Genomic DNA, 18,563 nt, shown 5'->3' on the forward strand with positions numbered 1-18,563 from the left:
GCCTCTGGTCATTCTGCTTATCCACCTATAACACATTTGTTTTTGTGACAATATTTTTGAGAACACACTGTACATGTTTTTTGTTATTCAGGTACTCTTCTTGGGAGTTAGTGTACACCTTATGTACAAGGTTAATGGGATACATGGCAACATAGTGTACTGCTTTTTCTGCTTGTTCAGCAACAGTTCCTAATGTCTAGACATAGCACAGTCCACAGCTGAATCTCCAGTACAACACAACAGTTTTATCATATGATCTGTGTCTCGTCTCCTTGGGGACCAGAGAGGAGAATTCCGGCAGAGACGACTATTCTGGAAAGACAGCAGTGCCTGACACGCAGCCCTGTGTAAACTAATTTTACACTCAGAATGCAGACCACCTAACTGTTACACCAGATATTAGGTCCTAGGCCAATACCAGAGATCACAAACATATCCCTGTGTGCAAATTGTAAGGATAGACCTATACAGATATACAATATGCCATGGTTGGGATGTTTGTCCTATACAGTCTGTTAGTAATGGCAATTACTTTGTTTAGTTGCATCTGCCTAATGACTGCAACACTTTTGCTTTAATTTAGACTACTATAGTTTCAATAAATGTTTTGGAAATGTTCTTTGTATCTTTCTTTTGTTTACTACATGCATGCATGAATGAATAAGCGAAGTACGAAAGGGAAGAATCTGTTGCCACGGTTCCCTTCGGGACTAGAGGTCATGTTCGAGGTTGCTTATAATCACCTGTTACTCTGGGATGGTTAGGAGTTCAGGTGCGGCACTGTGAGCTAGCCAGGATTGGGCCGACAGGCACCGACATAGTAGAAGGACTCAGTCCCTACATTCTGGCGTCCTGTTGTCCTAACACACAGTTCTGTTACCAGTGGAATCCGTGCAACACTATAATATACCAGCATACTGCTGCTATATTACTTGTGCACATCTATAATATGAATATGCCAGGATGCTATGCAATAATCCAGTGTGGTGCTCAATAAGTGAGGTGTGAACAGTATGCCATGGCTGTTGTTCCTTGATACAAGTATAATGACCTGTATCTAAGAGTGCTGAAATTGGCTTTGGGTTTGCTGGTCTGCATAGCCATAGCACCCATATTTTTTGTTAGAGCTCCATCTCACATGTTCTCAGAGGCCTACTGGCACCAACAGTTGTGGGGAGGGGGCAGGGAACTTTGTGGAATGCTGCAAGGCAACTTTAACAATCAAGAGAGACACTTGTCATTCTCCTCTTCGGTGTACTTCACCCCTGCTACTGCCACCGTCACTTTCTGTTGTGTTGCAGTGGCTATGGGGTTGCAGTTCTCACCATTTAATATATGCTTGGCACCATTGTAGTCAGTGGGTGATATCTTAGGTAATTGGACATAGTACAATGTGCAGACTATTTATGTTTGCTTGATTGACTGATTGACTTTATGCACCTGTACACCGTACAAAACAACTGTCTTGGCATAGCATGCCATGCTGCCCGGGCTTCTTCTGACAGCAGGCATAACTCTGATGTATGTATGCAACTTTAAACAGACCAGCCCTAGGTACTGAGTCTGGCTCAATTGGAGGTTTACAATGCATAGTGCAGAAGAGGGTGATATGAGAGAGGTAAAGTGGGAATACAGTATCAAAGGTTTGTTCACAGTTGAACGTGAAACGGTATAGAGTCGAGGCTTACAGTGAGTGTCCGGAAGTGAAAGAGATGGCAGTAGAAGTGGGGGTTAGGGTAAAGGAGGGTGTCATTTTGAGCCTGGGACTCCTTATGGGATGGTTCGCCTTTCAGCGGGTTGACCTGTAAGACGGTGGATTTGAAGGGATAGATTTCTGTCTATTTACAGAAATGGAAAAGCAAGTAAGCAAGGTTGATCTGGACTGGAGTGGCATTCCAGATCCTTTAAGTTCAGCTGGAGATCTTCTGGTATCTAGTCTTCATGAATTCTGCTCCTCAGTCAAGTTATATGGTTCTCGAGATGGTTAGCAAGGAGAGACTGTCTCTGTTGAAATGGGAAATTGCCAGAGTCTGCCCAACAGTTCTGAAGATTTCACCTAATAGGGTTTCACTGTGTGGTGAGGGGCAAATTGATGCTAATCCCTTGTTATCTATGCCAAGGAGATTACCATTGTAAAGCCCCTGGGATCTGACACTTTTGATGATGAGGTGTGAAACCATAAAAATTCACCCTAGAGTGCTATTTTTGTACTTATCATTGTTTGTAGCCATTGGCAATGAACACCATTCTGTGTTAGTGAGGTTCAGTTTTGTGGTAGGTCTCAGGCATCCAAACTTGTATCAGAGGATGGCAATCTATCAGTCTTTTAATGTAGCTGTTAGACCTGTCAGCCCTTTGGGTGGTCCCTCCTCATCATTATTTATTTTGTCCCACTTTTGCCTCAAACCCTGTTTGAATTTTTCCTTTTTGGGAACCACCAGACTTTTTAGTGTTGCTGCAGATTCAGGGAGCCATTTTAGCTACCCCTGAAACTTCTGTCTGAAGGCCTGGAGCACAAAATGGTGGCCACCTGTGACATCACCAGCATCCACTGGAACCTGCTAGCACCTTCCAGAACATTCCAGAACCCTGTGACAGTTGGAGGCGGTTTAGAATGTTGGGAAGCTAAGACAGAGAGTTGGCAGTTGGAGCTGGCAGTTGGCACCTGACTGGTGAAGAGTGAGCAGCAGAAACCTGAAGGAGGAAGGAGTGAAGCAGCAGGGGTGGAAACTTGTGCCTGGAGTGGGGTCCATAAACCCACCCTTGATACTAGTCCCTACTGACTGAGCCCAGCCTGGAGCCCTGTGTGGGAAGAAGCCAGAAAAACCATCCTAAGGACCTGGACAGCAGGAACAGGCCTTAGAAACAGAGAACAGCAAGATCCTGACCTGGAAACTGGTTTCCCTGGAGTCCGACGTCGAGTAGCCTGAGACCTGGAGCCCGAGGTGGAGAAGCGGCGCTGACTGGAAAAGCAGACGTCATACCCGGAGCCGCCAGAGGTCGAGAGAGGGCGCCGTCAGAGGTCGTGAGGAGTACCAGAGGTCGAGGAGGAAGTCACCCGAGGTCGAGTGAGCGGCGTCATCGGAGGAGTGAAGTCCGCCCTCCGGAGTCGTCGGAGACCGAGGTGAGGTGTACCGGAGGTCGGGAGTGGAGGTCGCACTCCGGAGTCGCCGGAAACCTAAGGAGAGGAGCACCGGAGGTCGGGATTGAGGATCGCACTCCGGAGCCGCCGGAAGTCGACATCGAGTCAAGGCCGGCCGACGTCATCGAAGTTGAGGTCGCCATCGGACCGGAGCCGCCCGAAGTCGACATCGAGTAAAGACTGCCCGACGCCATCGTATCGGAGGTCGAGATCGAACCGAGGCCGCCGACATCGAAACCGGAACCGCCTACCGGCGTCGTCAAGAACTGACATTGTGCCGAGGCCGCCGACATCGAACCGGAACCGCCTCACGGCGTCGACACGACTCCAGCGGCGTCGGAGCATCAGAAAAAGGGCAGTAAGTGGAGTAGAGGGCGCCTAAGGCCCTGTGGAGACCTGAGAGACTGCTCTAAGGGGCTAGGGAGGTGCTGGAACCAACCTGACTGTGCCAGGGGTGAGCTGGGACTAATCTAGAGAAGTTGTGTGGAGGGAGAGAGCCAGGTTTCTGGTATTCCCCCCTTGATCTACCTCAGTTTAGGCCTCAGCCCTGTCCAAACCAGGGAGTAGACACCCCCAAGCCTTCCACATCCCCACAAGCTGTGCCTGGGCCAAATCAGCCCTTAGGAATTCAAAAGTGATCTGATTCTATGAGTGTCACTGTCAGCTTTTAAGTATTTATTAGGGGCACTGTATTTATTGTATTTCACCTATTTATTGCTTCACTGTATTTATTGGTCCACAGTATTTATTGATGCACAATATTTATTGGTTTACAGTATTTATTGCCTCAAAATATTTAATTGCCTGTATGTATTGCACCTTTATTTATGCCTTCAGTATTTATGATCACCCCTATTTATTGAATCATTAAGCCAGTATTTATTTGACCTGCACTATCTAAAAAGTTTGTATCTTGTGATTGTTATTTATTTTATCCAATCAGCAACTAAGAGAAAAAGAAGATAAAGAAAGATATTTTCATAATTTTTACGGTGTAGAGTCGTTTTTGGAACGGATGCACGCATGGTTATTGTTTGGGTATGTCGTATGCTTAGCACGGAGCCTGATTCCTGACCACTCGAGCCAAGCTACCACAGTGTGTCCGGAAGACCACCACCACCCTTTCAGAGTGGGAGTGTGGTTTTCCAACATAAATTGGTGTTCAGTGGTGGGATAGAGCTGTGCCTACGTATACTCAACAATAACTGTGGGTAGTCCATAGGCCTACACCGGGAGTTTTCTCAAAGCGGCCTTCCTAATTGTGGGTTTTTGTTTTTTCCAAATTTACTCTGGTGGTGGGAGGAGGTATTATATAAGGTACCCCCCTGCATTGTTACTGCACAAAACCTGTCCTCTAACCTGAGTGGGCGAGATGGAGTTTGTACTAGAAAATCTAGAAACGTACACTGTGGCCCAACTCAGGGAGTTTTGCCAGCGGGAGGGGGTGTACTGTCCCCCAGGAGCAAAGAAGGGTGCACTCCAAACCAGCTTAAGGGCTTGGGGGGAGGCACGCCGGGAAAGCAAGGCTGAGGAGGAGGACAGGGATAGAGAGCCTGACACCGAGGGGGCTGAGATGTACCAACCTGAGGTGGGGAACCTGTCAGCGGGGCCCAGAACCATTTCCAGGAAGGGCAGCAGTGCCTCTAGCGGTGGCTTGTCTGAAGTGGAGTTAACAGACCGGAGGGAGAAAAGACAGCTCACATGGGACTTAGCAAGGCTGGAGAAGGAGAAGGAGGAGCAGAGGATGGCCCATGAATTACGACTGAAAGAAATAGATCTTCAGATCCTGACAATCGGGGCACAACCTGTTCCTAATGGTGGCAGCCAAACCCAAGAGATCACCAGGGAACCTAAACCCTACCTGCCAAAGGACATAGTAGCTAGCTATGGGGCGGGTGACGACATCGCCAAGTGGCTAGCGGCCTATGAGGTCTCGTTGAGGGCCCATGGGGTTCCAGAGAAGTACTGGGGAGGGGGATTGTACAAGTACATGCCTCCAGCTGGTAGGGATGCTTTATTGGCCCTCGAAGAGGATGAGCAGACCCACTACCCCACCATGAAACTGGCGCTCATAAGGAAGTTTGGACTAACACCCGAAAAGTACAGACAGAAGTTCAGGGGTAGTCACAAACTGGGCACACAGAATTGGGTGGACTTCCTGGACTATGCAAAGAAGGCACTGGAAGGTTGGGTTCAGGGCAGTGAAGTGAGGAACTACGAGGGGTTGTTTGACCTAGTACTGAAGGAACACCTGCTCGAGAAATGTTTCCCTGAACTGCGGCAACACCTGGTGGATAGCAAGCTGACCAGTCCCCGGAAGCTTGCTGAGGAGGCGGACATTTGGGCTAGTACCCGGGTGTCCACAAGGGGGACTGGAGGGGATACTCAAAAGGCCGGACAGGGCGCCCCCCAGAAGAAAGAGGGAGGGGAAAAGAAAAAGGAGTTCTCCAAAGGCCCCCAAAATAACTTCCAAGGGAAGGGAACAGGATTCACCCCTAGGGCTAACCCACCCAGAAACCCTAATCCTGGCCAGAGTCAGCAGCCAAGGGTTGTCCATTGCTATGAGTGCGGTGGCGTTGGACACTATAAAGGAGATCCGAAGTGCTTGAAACGACCACCCCCTCCCACTGGAGGAAAGACCCCCGGAGTAGCTAGTGTAGGGCTCGGGGAGGAGATGCCCTTAACTAAGGGAAGGGAGTGGGCGGGTGTCACTTTAGTGTCCCTGGGAGAACGGGAGATGGTTCCTAAGATCCAGGTGCCCGCAAATACCGCAAAGTATGGGCAGTGGGTCACCATCAACGGCCAAAGAGGGGAGGCTCTGAGAGACACAGGAGCCAGTATGACTATGGTGCGTAGCCAACTGGTGTCTCCAGAGCAGGTAATTCCCGATGTACTCCACCCAGCCGCGATGGCTGACGGCAGAACAGGCCACTATCCAGTGGCCGAGGTTCCCTTTGAATGGGGGGGGGGTTGCAGGTTCACTTCGAGTTGCCGTAAGCCCTGCCGTGCCAGTCGATTGTCTGCTGGGGAATGACATGGAGCACAACGCTTGGAAGGAGGTGGAATACCGGACTCACACCGAGATGCTGGGTACACCTGATTGGGCCTGTGTTAGCACAAGGTCCGCGACTACCCGAAGAGGGAGTTCATTTCGGCTGGAGCCTGGAACAAAGGCCCAGCCAGCTGCCAGTCAAGGGAAGAACCGAGGACAGGAGGAGCCTGCCTCGGTGTCCCCACCCCGTAGGACGGATAGGCCACCGGAGGTGGTGGACCAGGAGTCTGCGGTGGGGGACGTTACCAACCTGGAGGACCTACCCATCCCGGCCGGGTGGCACGTGGAGGGAGGCCCGTCCAGGGAGGAATTCTGCCAGGGCCAGAGGGAGTGCCCTACCCTTGAGGGGCTAAGGCGTCAGGCCGAAGCCCAGGCAGCAGGGAACGTTGAAGGGAACTACAGTGTTTACTGGGAGGATGGCCTCCTCTACAGTGAACCCAAGGCACCCCTATATGGATCGTCACGAGCCTTGGTAGTTCCTCAACGTTATCGAGCCTTCCTTCTGGAGTTGGCTCACGAGATACCATTGGCAGGACACCTGGGGCAAGACAAGACCTTCGCCCGTCTTGTCCCACACTTTTATTGGCCTCAGATGAAAGTGTCGTCCGATACCTACTGCCGGACATGTGTGTCTTGCCAAGCCAGTGGGAAAACAGGGGTGAAGCTGAAAGCTCCCCTGGAACCACTTCCTGTCGTTAGCACCCCCTTTGAAAGGGTGGGCATCGACATTGTGGGTCCGTTAGATCCACCAACTACAGCTGGTCACAGGTTTATCCTGGTCCTGGTGGATCATGCCACACGGTACCCAGAGGCAATACCTCTGAGGACCATAACAGCACCTGTTGTGGCTAGGGCCCTGATGGGAATCTTTACCCGAGTGGGTTTTCCCAAGGAAGTTGTGTCCGACAGGGGGACCAACTTCATGTCAGCGTACATGCGGGCGATGTGGAAGGAGTGTGGAGTGACCTACCGGTTCACAACTCCTTACCACCCCCAGACAAATGGTCTGGTGGAGAGGTTTAACAAAACCTTGAAAGGCATGATCAGAAGTCTGCCTGAAAGCCTGCGGAGGAAATGGGACGTCCTCCTACCCTGTTTACTCTTTTCCTACAGGGAAGTGCCACAGAAGGGAGTGGGCTTCAGCCCCTTCGAGCTCCTGTATGGGCACCCTGTACGTGGACCTCTCAACCTGGTGAGAGACGGATGGGAAAGAACTCCCAGAAAGCTTCCCCAGGATGTGGTGAGCTACATGCTGGCCTTCCGGAGCCAAATGGCTAAGTTGTGGAAGCAAGCTTCTGACAACTTGGAAGCCAGCCAAGCAGTGATGAAGGCGTGGTATGACCACAATGCTCACCCGGTGGAGTTGGAGCCTGGCCAGAAGGTGTGGGTGATCGAACCGGGAGAGCTTAGTGCCCTCCAGGATCGCTGGTCAGGACCCTTTGAGGTGTTGGAGAAGAAGGGTAAGGCTACCTACTTGGTGGACCTGAAGACCCCTCGTCAGCCCCTGCGGGTGCTGCATGCCAACCGCCTCAAACCCCACCACGAGAGGCCCGAAGTCATCTTGATGATGGTGACTGACGGAGGAGAGGACGTGGAAAGCGAGCCTCTCCCTGATCTGTTTGCGTCTCAAGAGAAGGATGGGTCGGTGGAGGGAGTGATTCTCTCCCAATCTCTAACTCCTGAACAGCAGGAGGACTGTCGCCAGGTCCTGGGGCAGTACTCCTCGTTGTTCTCCCTTGTCCCGGGTAGGACTCACCTGTGCGTCCATGACGTGGACACAGGAGACAGCCCACCTGTGAAGTCCAAGATCTACCGGATGTCAGACAAGGTGAAGGCCAGCATTCATAGTGAAGTCACTAAGATGCTGGAGCTAGGAGTGATCGAACCTTCTAGCAGCCCCTGGTCCAGTCCGGTGGTGTTAGTACCAAAAGCTGCACCACCGGGTGCCCAACCAGAACTGAGGTTCTGTGTGGATTATCGGGGACTGAATTCAGTGACCAAAACTGATGCTCATTCGATCCCTAGGGCGGATGAATTGATTGACCGGCTGGGAGCTGCCCAATATCTAAGTACCTTTGACCTTACTTCTGGGTACTGGCAGATCTCTTTGACTGATGGAGCAAGGGAAAGGTCAGCCTTCTCCACGCCCAATGGCCACTACCAGTTCTGTGTGATGCCCTTTGGGCTCAAGAACGCACCTGCCACGTTTCAGCGCCTGGTAAACCAGATCCTCACCGGAATGGAGAGTTTCTCTGCTGCTTATCTGGACGACATAGCCGTCTTCAGTAACAGCTGGGAGGATCACTTGCGTCACCTGCAAGCTGTTCTCCAGGCCCTGAGACAAGCTGGATTGACGATCAAGGCCAGCAAGTGCCAGATCTGGCAGGGGTCGGTAGTGTACCTTGGACACTTGGTGGGTAGGGGAGCGGTGCAACCCCTCCAGGCGAAGATCGAGGCCATCATGGCCTGGGAACCCCCCAAGACACAGACTGAGGTCCGAGCTTTTTTGGGCCTCACGGGATACTACCGCCGCTTCGTGAAGGGATACGGTACCATCGTAGCCCCCCTCACGGAGCTCACGTCCAAGAAACAACCTCGACGGGTAGTCTGGACGGAGGCTTGTCAGCAAGCCTTTGAGAGATTGAAGAAAGCCATGTGCGAGGCCCCGGTCTTAAGGGCCCCAGACTTTTCCAAGGAGTTCATTGTCCAGACAGATGCATCAGAACATGGCATTGGGGCAGTGTTATCGCAACTCAACGAAGAGGGTCTGGATCAACCCGTGGTCTTCCTATCCCGGAGACTATTTCCCAGGGAACAGAAGTGGAGTGCAATAGAGCGTGAAGCCTTTGCAGTGGTATGGGCTCTGAAGAAGTTGCGGCCATACCTGTTTGGCTCGCACTTCCTGGTTCAGACCGACCACAGACCCCTTCGTTGGCTGATGCAAATGAAGGGGGAGAATCCCAAGTTGTTGAGGTGGTCTATTTCCCTACAGGGAATGGACTTTCAGGTGGAACATCGGCCTGGAGTGGACCACGCCAATGCAGACGGTCTCTCAAGGTATTTCCGCCTTAGTGATGAGAACTCCCAAGGGGTTGGGTAGCTCTCCCCACTTTCAGCTGGGGGGGACGCGTGTTAGACCTGTCAGCCCTTTGGGTGGTCCCTCCTCATCATTATTTATTTTGTCCCACTTTTGCCTCAAACCCTGTTTGAATTTTTCCTTTTTGGGAACCACCAGACTTTTTAGTGTTGCTGCAGATTCAGGGAGCCATTTTAGCTACCCCTGAAACTTCTGTCTGAAGGCCTGGAGCACAAAATGGTGGCCACCTGTGACATCACCAGCATCCACTGGAACCTGCTAGCACCTTCCAGAACATTCCAGAACCCTGTGACAGTTGGAGGCGGTTTAGAATGTTGGGAAGCTAAGACAGAGAGTTGGCAGTTGGAGCTGGCAGTTGGCACCTGACTGGTGAAGAGTGAGCAGCAGAAACCTGAAGGAGGAAGGAGTGAAGCAGCAGGGGTGGAAACTTGTGCCTGGAGTGGGGTCCATAAACCCACCCTTGATACTAGTCCCTACTGACTGAGCCCAGCCTGGAGCCCTGTGTGGGAAGAAGCCAGAAAAACCATCCTAAGGACCTGGACAGCAGGAACAGGCCTTAGAAACAGAGAACAGCAAGATCCTGACCTGGAAACTGGTTTCCCTGGAGTCCGACGTCGAGTAGCCTGAGACCTGGAGCCCGAGGTGGAGAAGCGGCGCTGACTGGAAAAGCAGACGTCGTACCCGGAGCCGCCAGAGGTCGAGAGAGGGCGCCGTCAGAGGTCGTGAGGAGTACCAGAGGTCGAGGAGGAAGTCACCCGAGGTCGAGTGAGCGGCGTCATCGGAGGAGTGAAGTCCTACCGGCGTCGTCAAGAACTGACATTGTGCCGAGGCCGCCGACATCGAACCGGAACCGCCTCACGGCGTCGACACGACTCAGCGGCGTCGGAGCATCAGAAAAAGGGCAGTAAGTGGAGTAGAGGGCGCCTAAGGCCCTGTGGAGACCTGAGAGACTGCTCTAAGGGGCTAGGGAGGTGCTGGAACCAACCTGACTGTGCCAGGGGTGAGCTGGGACTAATCTAGAGAAGTTGTGTGGAGGGAGAGAGCCAGGTTTCTGGTATTCCCCCCTTGATCTACCTCAGTTTAGGCCTCAGCCTTGTCCAAACCAGGGAGTAGACACCCCCAAGCCTTCCACATCCCCACAAGCTGTGCCTGGGCCAAATCAGCCCTTAGGAATTCAAAAGTGATCTGATTCTATGAGTGTCACTGTCAGCTTTTAAGTATTTATTAGGGGCACTGTATTTATTGTATTTAACCTATTTATTGCTTCACTGTATTTATTGGTCCACAGTATTTATTGATGCACAATATTTATTGGTTTACAGTATTTATTGCCTCAAAATATTTAATTGCCTGTATGTATTGCACCTTTATTTATGCCTTCAGTATTTATGATCACCCCTATTTATTGAATCATTAAGCCAGTATTTATTTGACCTGCACTATCTAAAAAGTTTGTATCTTGTGATTGTTATTTATTTTATACAATCAGCAACTAAGAGAAAAAGAAGATAAAGAAAGATATTTTCATAATTTTTACGGTGTAGAGTTGTTTTTGGAACGGATGCACGCATGGTTATTGTTTGGGTATGTCGTATGCTTAGCACGGAGCCTGATTCCTGACCACTCGAGCCAAGCTACCACAGTGTGTCCGGAAGACCACCACCACCCTTTCAGAGTGGGAGTGTGGTTTTCCAACAGTAGCCAAATGAGATTCGCACATGGAGTTATTTGCAAAATTGTTGATTCTGTTTTTCCTTATTGGTCAAGTGCCTCATATAGAGGTATAAGTTCATTTGGGAAAGGACATACCGGGAGAATGCCCACAGAGTTAGACACAGGCTTGCATCTTAAGGAACCTATCTGAATGTGTTTTCCAGATAGCTATTGAACCATTGCAGGCTAAAAATCATTACAGGTGATATTGCTCAATGGTATTGAAGGCTGCAGAAAGGTGAAGCAGGATGAGGGAGCAGGTGTCTTTATTATCATGGATCTGTAGGGCATCATCAATGCCAGGTTGTGTTACTTCAGGAGATCTAGGATCTGTCCTGTTTTAAGGGCATCTGTGAAGTAACCCTTGGTGAGGGATGCTTTGTCAATGTTAAGAAGAGACATCAGTGATTCACATTACATTAGTTTGAGTGTAGATGATGGGATGGCATTGTCTTCATAGGCACAAGCATCCAGAGTTCAGATCATTTGCAATTCTCTAAGAATATATCACCATCATCATCGTGAATCTGTATTTCAGTGTAGCTGTTCAATTAAACTATTACAATACAGTGTATAAAAGAAACTGTACAGATTCAAAAACTGCACAAGGTATATCTGGGGCTGAGATAAAAACTGTTATCTACTGCATTTAGGTCACAAAGATACAATTGCCTTCATCTTTTGACATCAGCCTTCCTCTTTGCATCCTGACATATTGGTTTGTTCTGTTGAAAGTATGTTACAGGCCTTTTCGTTACTCTCAAACCTAGTGAGTGTCTTCAGTTTTAAAAACAGGAACGAACCACTTGTATCCAAATACCTTCTAAAAGTTACAAAACAGCACAAAATGAGCTAGGCCTTTTAGGGATGCATAGCAGGGAAGTTTCAAAGAAATTCTAAATAGTGTTTTTAGACCTAGTGGGGCCATCATCTAAGCTTGAGATAAAGCCTTCAAAACAACTCCAGGTGCATACTAACCAGTAATGGCTCAATGGACTGTTGAAATGTAGACTGCAAATAATAAGACTCCATAGTAACGGAAATCAATCTGGAAACCATGTGCAGTCTGTGGCGCAGATAAAATGTCTCTTTCAAAATGTAGTAAAATTAAGGGTAAGGTCTATTTCAGTCGTGATAACTATATGATCTAATTCCCAACCCATATAGTTCTATCCTAAACTATGAGAACCGCAAGATCTTTTGGGCAGAGTAGATTCCTACAAGATACTCCTGATGATTTCCTGGGTGAGAGTTGGACAATTGTCAAGAATTCCTGTCATACGAGGGGAGGAAAACGGTAACCGGCGAAAACGGACTACATCTCCCAGGATGCTTAGCGGTTGAGAGGTTATGTAAACAGGAGAGCTGTTACATAACTCAAGGGAAACACGCCCTTATGTAAACAGGAGAGCTGTTACATAACTCAAGGAAAACACGCCCTTATGTAAACAGGAGAGCTGTTACATAACTCAAGGGAAACACGCCCTTATGTAAACAGGAGAGCTGTTACATAACTCAAGGAAACACGCCCTTATGTAAACAGGAGAGCTGTTACATAACTCAAGGAAAACACTCCCTATAAAGGGAGGAACCGGGAGGTACAACGCTGTCGGATATTGTGTTCACACCGACGTACCTGCTTCGTGAAGAGCAGTGTTCCGGAGTGGTGCTCCAGTAAGGCAAGAACGGAGGTAGGTCGAGTCGTTACTCCCTGGGCCGTGTCTTGCCCCATCGTCACCTGTGAAGGACCCGGAAGCTCTACCGGTCAACCATTGAGCTTCGCTTTTTGACTCGGCTGAGTCCAAGCGCAGTGGCGCTTTTGCTGGTTGGAGTCGTAACTCCCAGTCCGACCAGAGACACAGGGACTGCCAGCTGTAACGCACACCAGGAGGTGTTTGCCGCGTTACAGACTCGGAAGTCCACAGGATCGATCGAGCGGCTGCTCTCGGTTCAGTCTTCTTGCTTGTGATTGGGGTATCGGTGACGCATCACCAGGAGGTGACTCCGCGTCCCGGTGCAGTCTGAGGAAGAGGTTGAGCGGCTGCTCCCTTCTTGTAGAGACCCCGGCTGGGTGTTTCCCTGACTCCTCGATTCTCCCCAACACTCTTCGTGCCCCTCACAGCCTACCGATTGGCATTGTCGGCCATTTCATTTCTGCCCTCTGTTGGCATACGCCGGGACCGGCGTATATGCAGAGGACGGTTAGGACCATCCGTGCTGTGGGCTGGTAACGTACTTAGCCTGGAGGATTCCAGTGACTATAACTTTTGTTTATTCTTTGTATTATATTTGCCTTCATTAAAACAACTAACCCTTCACTAGTGGTTGCGTCCTCATTGTCGTGTCTGTTAAACGATCCTGAGACGTTCAGGGCGTTACAAAATATCCGACCGTAATAACACTAACTGTCTCCCGGTCGATAACAGACATGGCAACACTTGATGATGTGCTGGCTGCTTTAGCGGCCATGCAAGTTGAAGTGGCTGCCTCTAGGCAAGAAACAGCCGATGTAAAAGCCAGACTGGATGCTATCCAATTGGACCCGCTCACGCCCATCACCTCCCTCACGAATCAGACCCCTGCGGTAGTAGTGGAAATGCCGGTAGCCATCCCCTTGGCGACACCAGAGAGGTACGGTGGGGATCCTAACACAGTGCAGGTGTTCCTCACACAAGTGGCGCTACATTTATCGTGCAAACCAAAGGCGTTCCCCACGAGTCAGGCTCGTGTGGCTTTCCTTATATCCTATTTGGCGGGAAACGCGGCACAATGGGCCGTACCTCTGGTGAGCAGGGACGACCCCCTCTTATGTGATTGGGGTGCTTTTCGCGAGGAATTCCTGAAGGTATTCGACAGAAGGGCTGACTCGTACACGGCGGACCGTGAAATGCTTGAGTTGAGACAGGGATCCAACGACCTGGTGCAGTATCTCAACGCGTTCCGAAGGCTGGTTGCGGAAACCAAGTGGCCTGTTGCTAAACAGACGGCGCTCTTCCATCAAGGGCTGTGCGATGAGCTCAAGGACGCCGTGGCTCATATTGACCCTCAACCCAAGACATGTGAGGGCCTTATCAACCTGGTATTACGGCTGGAACATAGGCTAAGTGAAAGAAAGGGGGATCATGGGAGAAAAGGAAAATCCCTTCCATCCTATGTGACGGTGGGAAGTCCTGAAACTTCCACCGCATCCAAGGGAGAACCCATGGACATCGGCGCAATACGAGCGAGCCTCACAGCCACGGAGAAAGAGTCACGCCGTAAACAAGGATTGTGCCTATATTGTGGCAAAAAAGGCCACTACGTACGTGAATGCCCTGCCAAACCGAAGACGTCACGTTATCGGGCCAACCGGTCGGTAACAGCCGTGGTGGACATACCGGCGGAAAACTAGAGGACTCCAAGACCAGAGAAGGGGCATCTCGGAGTCACTCATCCATCCCTTCACTTTCCAACTCGGTCACTAAGGGACAACGACACCTGTTTATCACGGTGCACGTGGGAGTGCATGACCAGTGGATACCCGTTGTGGCCATGGTGGATTCAGGGGCCACTGGCATGTTTATGGACCACAACGAGGCATGCAGGCTAGGGCTAGTGCTTCTTCCCAAAGCTGTACCCGAAGACGTCTATGCTGTAGACGGAAGGCGATTGGTGACGGGGCCCATCGGGCAGCACACGGGGGTCCTTCCGATGAGATATGGGTGGAACCATTTGGAACAAATCGATTTTAACATCATCCGAGCGCCCCAATATGGCGTCATATTGGGATTGCCGTGGCTACAGAAACACAACCCCTTTGTGGATTGGGCAACACATCGCATCGAAATGACGTCACCGTATTGCATCCTGCATTGTGGAATAAGAACGGAATCCCTTGACGCAGATGAGAGCGGGAGTCAGACGGTGGCTACAGCGGCAGAAAAAGATGTGGCTCTCCCCCAGGCTTATCACAGTTTTGAGGATGTATTTGATGAGGTGAAGGCGGAAGTGCTACCACCACATAGACAGTTTGACTGCCAGATCGACCTGGTGCCAGGGGCCAGCGTTCCCAGCGGCAGGCTGTATGCCCTGACGGAGCCTGAAAACGTGCATCTCCGGGGGTACCTGGATAAACTCCTCAAGCTAGGATTCATCCGCCCGTCCAAGTCTCCGGCCGCCTCGCCACTCTTCTTCATCCCGAAGGCTAATGGGGAGCTGAGAGCCTGTGTGGACTTTAGGGCATTGAATGCGATAACCATAAAAAATCGGTACCCCTTGCCTCTCATCAGTGTACTTCTGGAACAGGTCAAGAAAGCTCGTATCTACACCAAGTTGGATTTGAAAGGGGCATACCATCTGGTGCGCATGAGGGACGGAGACGAGTGGAAGACCGCCTTTAAGACCAGGTTCGGCCTTTTTGAGTACCTCGTCATGCCGTTCGGTCTGTGCAACGCCCCGGCAGCCTTTCAGTACTTTTTGAATGAGGTATTCAGAGAGGAGTTGGATATCTACGTGGTCGTATATATCGACGACATCCTCATCTATTCGTCCAGTGTGGAGGAGCACGTACACCACGTCAAAGCTGTGCTCCAAAAGCTGAGGGAAAACATGCTGTTTTGTAAACTCAGCAAGTGTGACTTCCACGTCACATCCGTGGAATTCCTCGGAGTGATGCTGAGTCCAGAGGGACAGGAGATGGCAGAACAAAAGATCAAGGCGGTGAAAGAATGGCCGGTGCCCCAAAGCGTGAAGGACGTCCAAAGTTTCATTGGCTTCGCCAACTTTTACAGGCGGTTCATAGATGGATTTTCAGGAGTGGTGGCCCCAATCACACAGCTACTGAGGAAGTCCAAGGAGTTTGTCTGGTCCCCTGAAGCGAACAAAGCCTTTGAGGCCCTGAAAAGCGCCTTTGGTAAGGCGCCGGTGTTGGCTCACCCCGATCCGGATCTCCCCTACGTGGTGGAAGCGGACGCATCGGATGTGGCGCTGGGGGCTATCTTGTCCCAACGCAACCACGACACAGGGGTGCTTCATCCCGTTGCGTACATGTCCCGCAAACTCAACGACGCCGAACGCAACTACCATATTGCGGAGAAGGAGCTTCTCGCAATCAAGGACGCCTTCACCGAATGGAGGCATTGGTTGATGGGGGCAAGACATGTGGTATCGGTGTACACGGACCATCGGAACCTACAGTTCATGACGGCCACTAGACACCTTTCTCCCAGGCAGCTGCGGTGGATGATCTTCTTTGCGGGGTTCAACTTCCGCATCACATATCGGCCGGGGACGGAAAACCGAAAGGCGGACGCCCTGTCCCGTCAATCTGCAGTTAAGGAACCATTGCCTGCGACCGAGCGTTCCATCATTTCCCCGAGGATGGTATTGGGGGTTATCCAACCGGATACTTTCCTGAGGGGAATAAAGAGAGGGATCAGGTCATTCGCATGGCGGAGGTGGCTCCTCAGTCACAGAGAATGGCAGCTGAAGGACGGGATACCCCTGAAGGGCAGGTGCCTATTGATACCCACGCCTAGGCTAAGGAAACAAGCATTCATCTGGTGCCATGACTCTCCATGCGCAGGTCATTTGGGCTTTGAAAAAACGGTGGCTAGCATGGGACGGCATTTCTGGTGGCCAACCATGAGAGTGGATGTCAGGAGGTGGGGACAGGAGTGTCCTACGTGTGCTACCATGAAGGCCGACCATGGCCGAACCCAAGGGCTCTTACATCCACTTCCAACCCCGGATAGACCATGGGATAGCATATCACTGGACTTCGTGGTGGGCCTACCGGTAGACCAGGGGATGACAGCAATACTGGTGGTGGTGGATTACTTGACGAAAATGGGGCACTTCATCCCCTGCAAGAGAGTCCCTACGGCCGGGGAATTGGCGTCACTACTCCTAAAAAATGTGGTACGACTGCATGGATTACCTGGGGTGATCGTGTCGGACCGGGGGTCGCAGTTTACTGCGCAATTCTGGAAGACTTGGTGCACTGCGCTGCATGTTAAGACCGCCCTGTCCACCAGCTACCACCCTCAAACGGACGGCCAAACCGAGCGCCTGAACCAAACGCTCAAACAGTATCTGCAATGTTTTGTGGACCAGGGCAGGGAAGAATGGGTCGACTTGCTATGGGTTGCAGAGATAGCCTATAACAACGCCACTCACAGCTCCACACAGTCATCTCCGTTCTATAGCAACTATGGCCAACATCCCAGGTTCTTGCCATTTCTACATCCGTTCAGAGAGGACAGGATTCCCGCCACAGCGGGCAGGGTGGCACACATAAAAGACACATTGATGCGCTCAAGGGCTGTCCTAATAGAGGCCAAGAGAAGATACAAGGCTGCGGCAGATAGGAAGAGAAGGCCCGGGCCACTGTACCGCACTGGAGACTACGTCTGGATATCCACAAGAAACATGAGGTTTCGAAAGAACAGTGTGTTCCATCCCAAGTATATGGGCCCCTATCGAATTACCAAGTGTATGGGTCCCGTGAACGTGAAGGTGTGCTTGCCCCAGTCATTGCGGATACACCCTGTCTTTCATGTATCATTGCTCAAACCAGCACCCTCCAAGCCGTCTGGGACACCTCGGCCGGTATGCGTGGAGTCGGAGGTGGAGTATGAAGTGTCGGGCATACGGGCGTCCAAATGGCGCAGGGGGAAGCTGTGGTACCTGGTTGCGTGGAAAGGCTATGGCCCGGAGGAGCATTCATGGGAACCGGCTGAAGGGGTTCATGCTCCGCGCTTGGTCTCCTTGTTCCATCGGCGTTTTCCTGCCAGCGCTGGACCCGTGGGGAGCCGCTGAGAGGGAGGATGTACTGTCAAGAATTCCTGTCATACGAGGGGAGGAAAACGGTAACCGGCGAAAACGGACTACATCTCCCAGGATGCTTAGCGGTTGAGAGGTTATGTAAACAGGAGAGCTGTTACATAACTCAAGGGAAACACGCCCTTATGTAAACAGGAGAGCTGTTACATAACTCAAGGAAAACACGCCCTTATGTAAACAGGAGAGCTGTTACATAACTCAAGGGAAACACGCCCTTATGTAAACAGGAGAGCTGTTACATAACTCAAGGAAACACGCCCTTATGTAAACAGGAGAGCTGTTACATAACTCAAGGAAAACACTCCCTATAAAGGGAGGAACCGGGAGGTACAACGCTGTCGGATATTGTGTTCACACCGACGTACCTGCTTCGTGAAGAGCAGTGTTCCGGAGTGGTGCTCCAGTAAGGCAAGAACGGAGGTAGGTCGAGTCGTTACTCCCTGGGCCGTGTCTTGCCCCATCGTCACCTGTGAAGGACCCGGAAGCTCTACCGGTCAACCATTGAGCTTCGCTTTTTGACTCGGCTGAGTCCAAGCGCAATGGCGCTTTTGCTGGTTGGAGTCGTAACTCCCAGCCCGACCAGAGACACAGGGACTGCCAGCTGTAACGCACACCAGGAGGTGTTTGCCGCGTTACAGACTCGGAAGTCCACAGGATCGATCGAGCGGCTGCTCTCGGTTCAGTCTTCTTGCTTGTGATTGGGGTATCGGTGACGCATCACCAGGAGGTGACTCCGC

The 18,563-nt window shown here is 51.1% G+C and overlaps 1 protein-coding gene across 2 annotated transcripts in view; it reads left to right on the forward strand.

The window, feature by feature from the left end:
- Window positions 1-18,563, forward strand: part of CPNE2 (copine 2) — an 816,058-nt gene that overhangs the window by 613,280 nt on the left and 184,215 nt on the right. The window lies entirely within an intron of this gene.

Source organism: Triturus cristatus, chromosome 12, assembly GCF_964204655.1.
Source record: "Triturus cristatus chromosome 12, aTriCri1.1, whole genome shotgun sequence".
Lineage (NCBI taxonomy): Eukaryota > Metazoa > Chordata > Amphibia > Caudata > Salamandridae > Triturus > Triturus cristatus.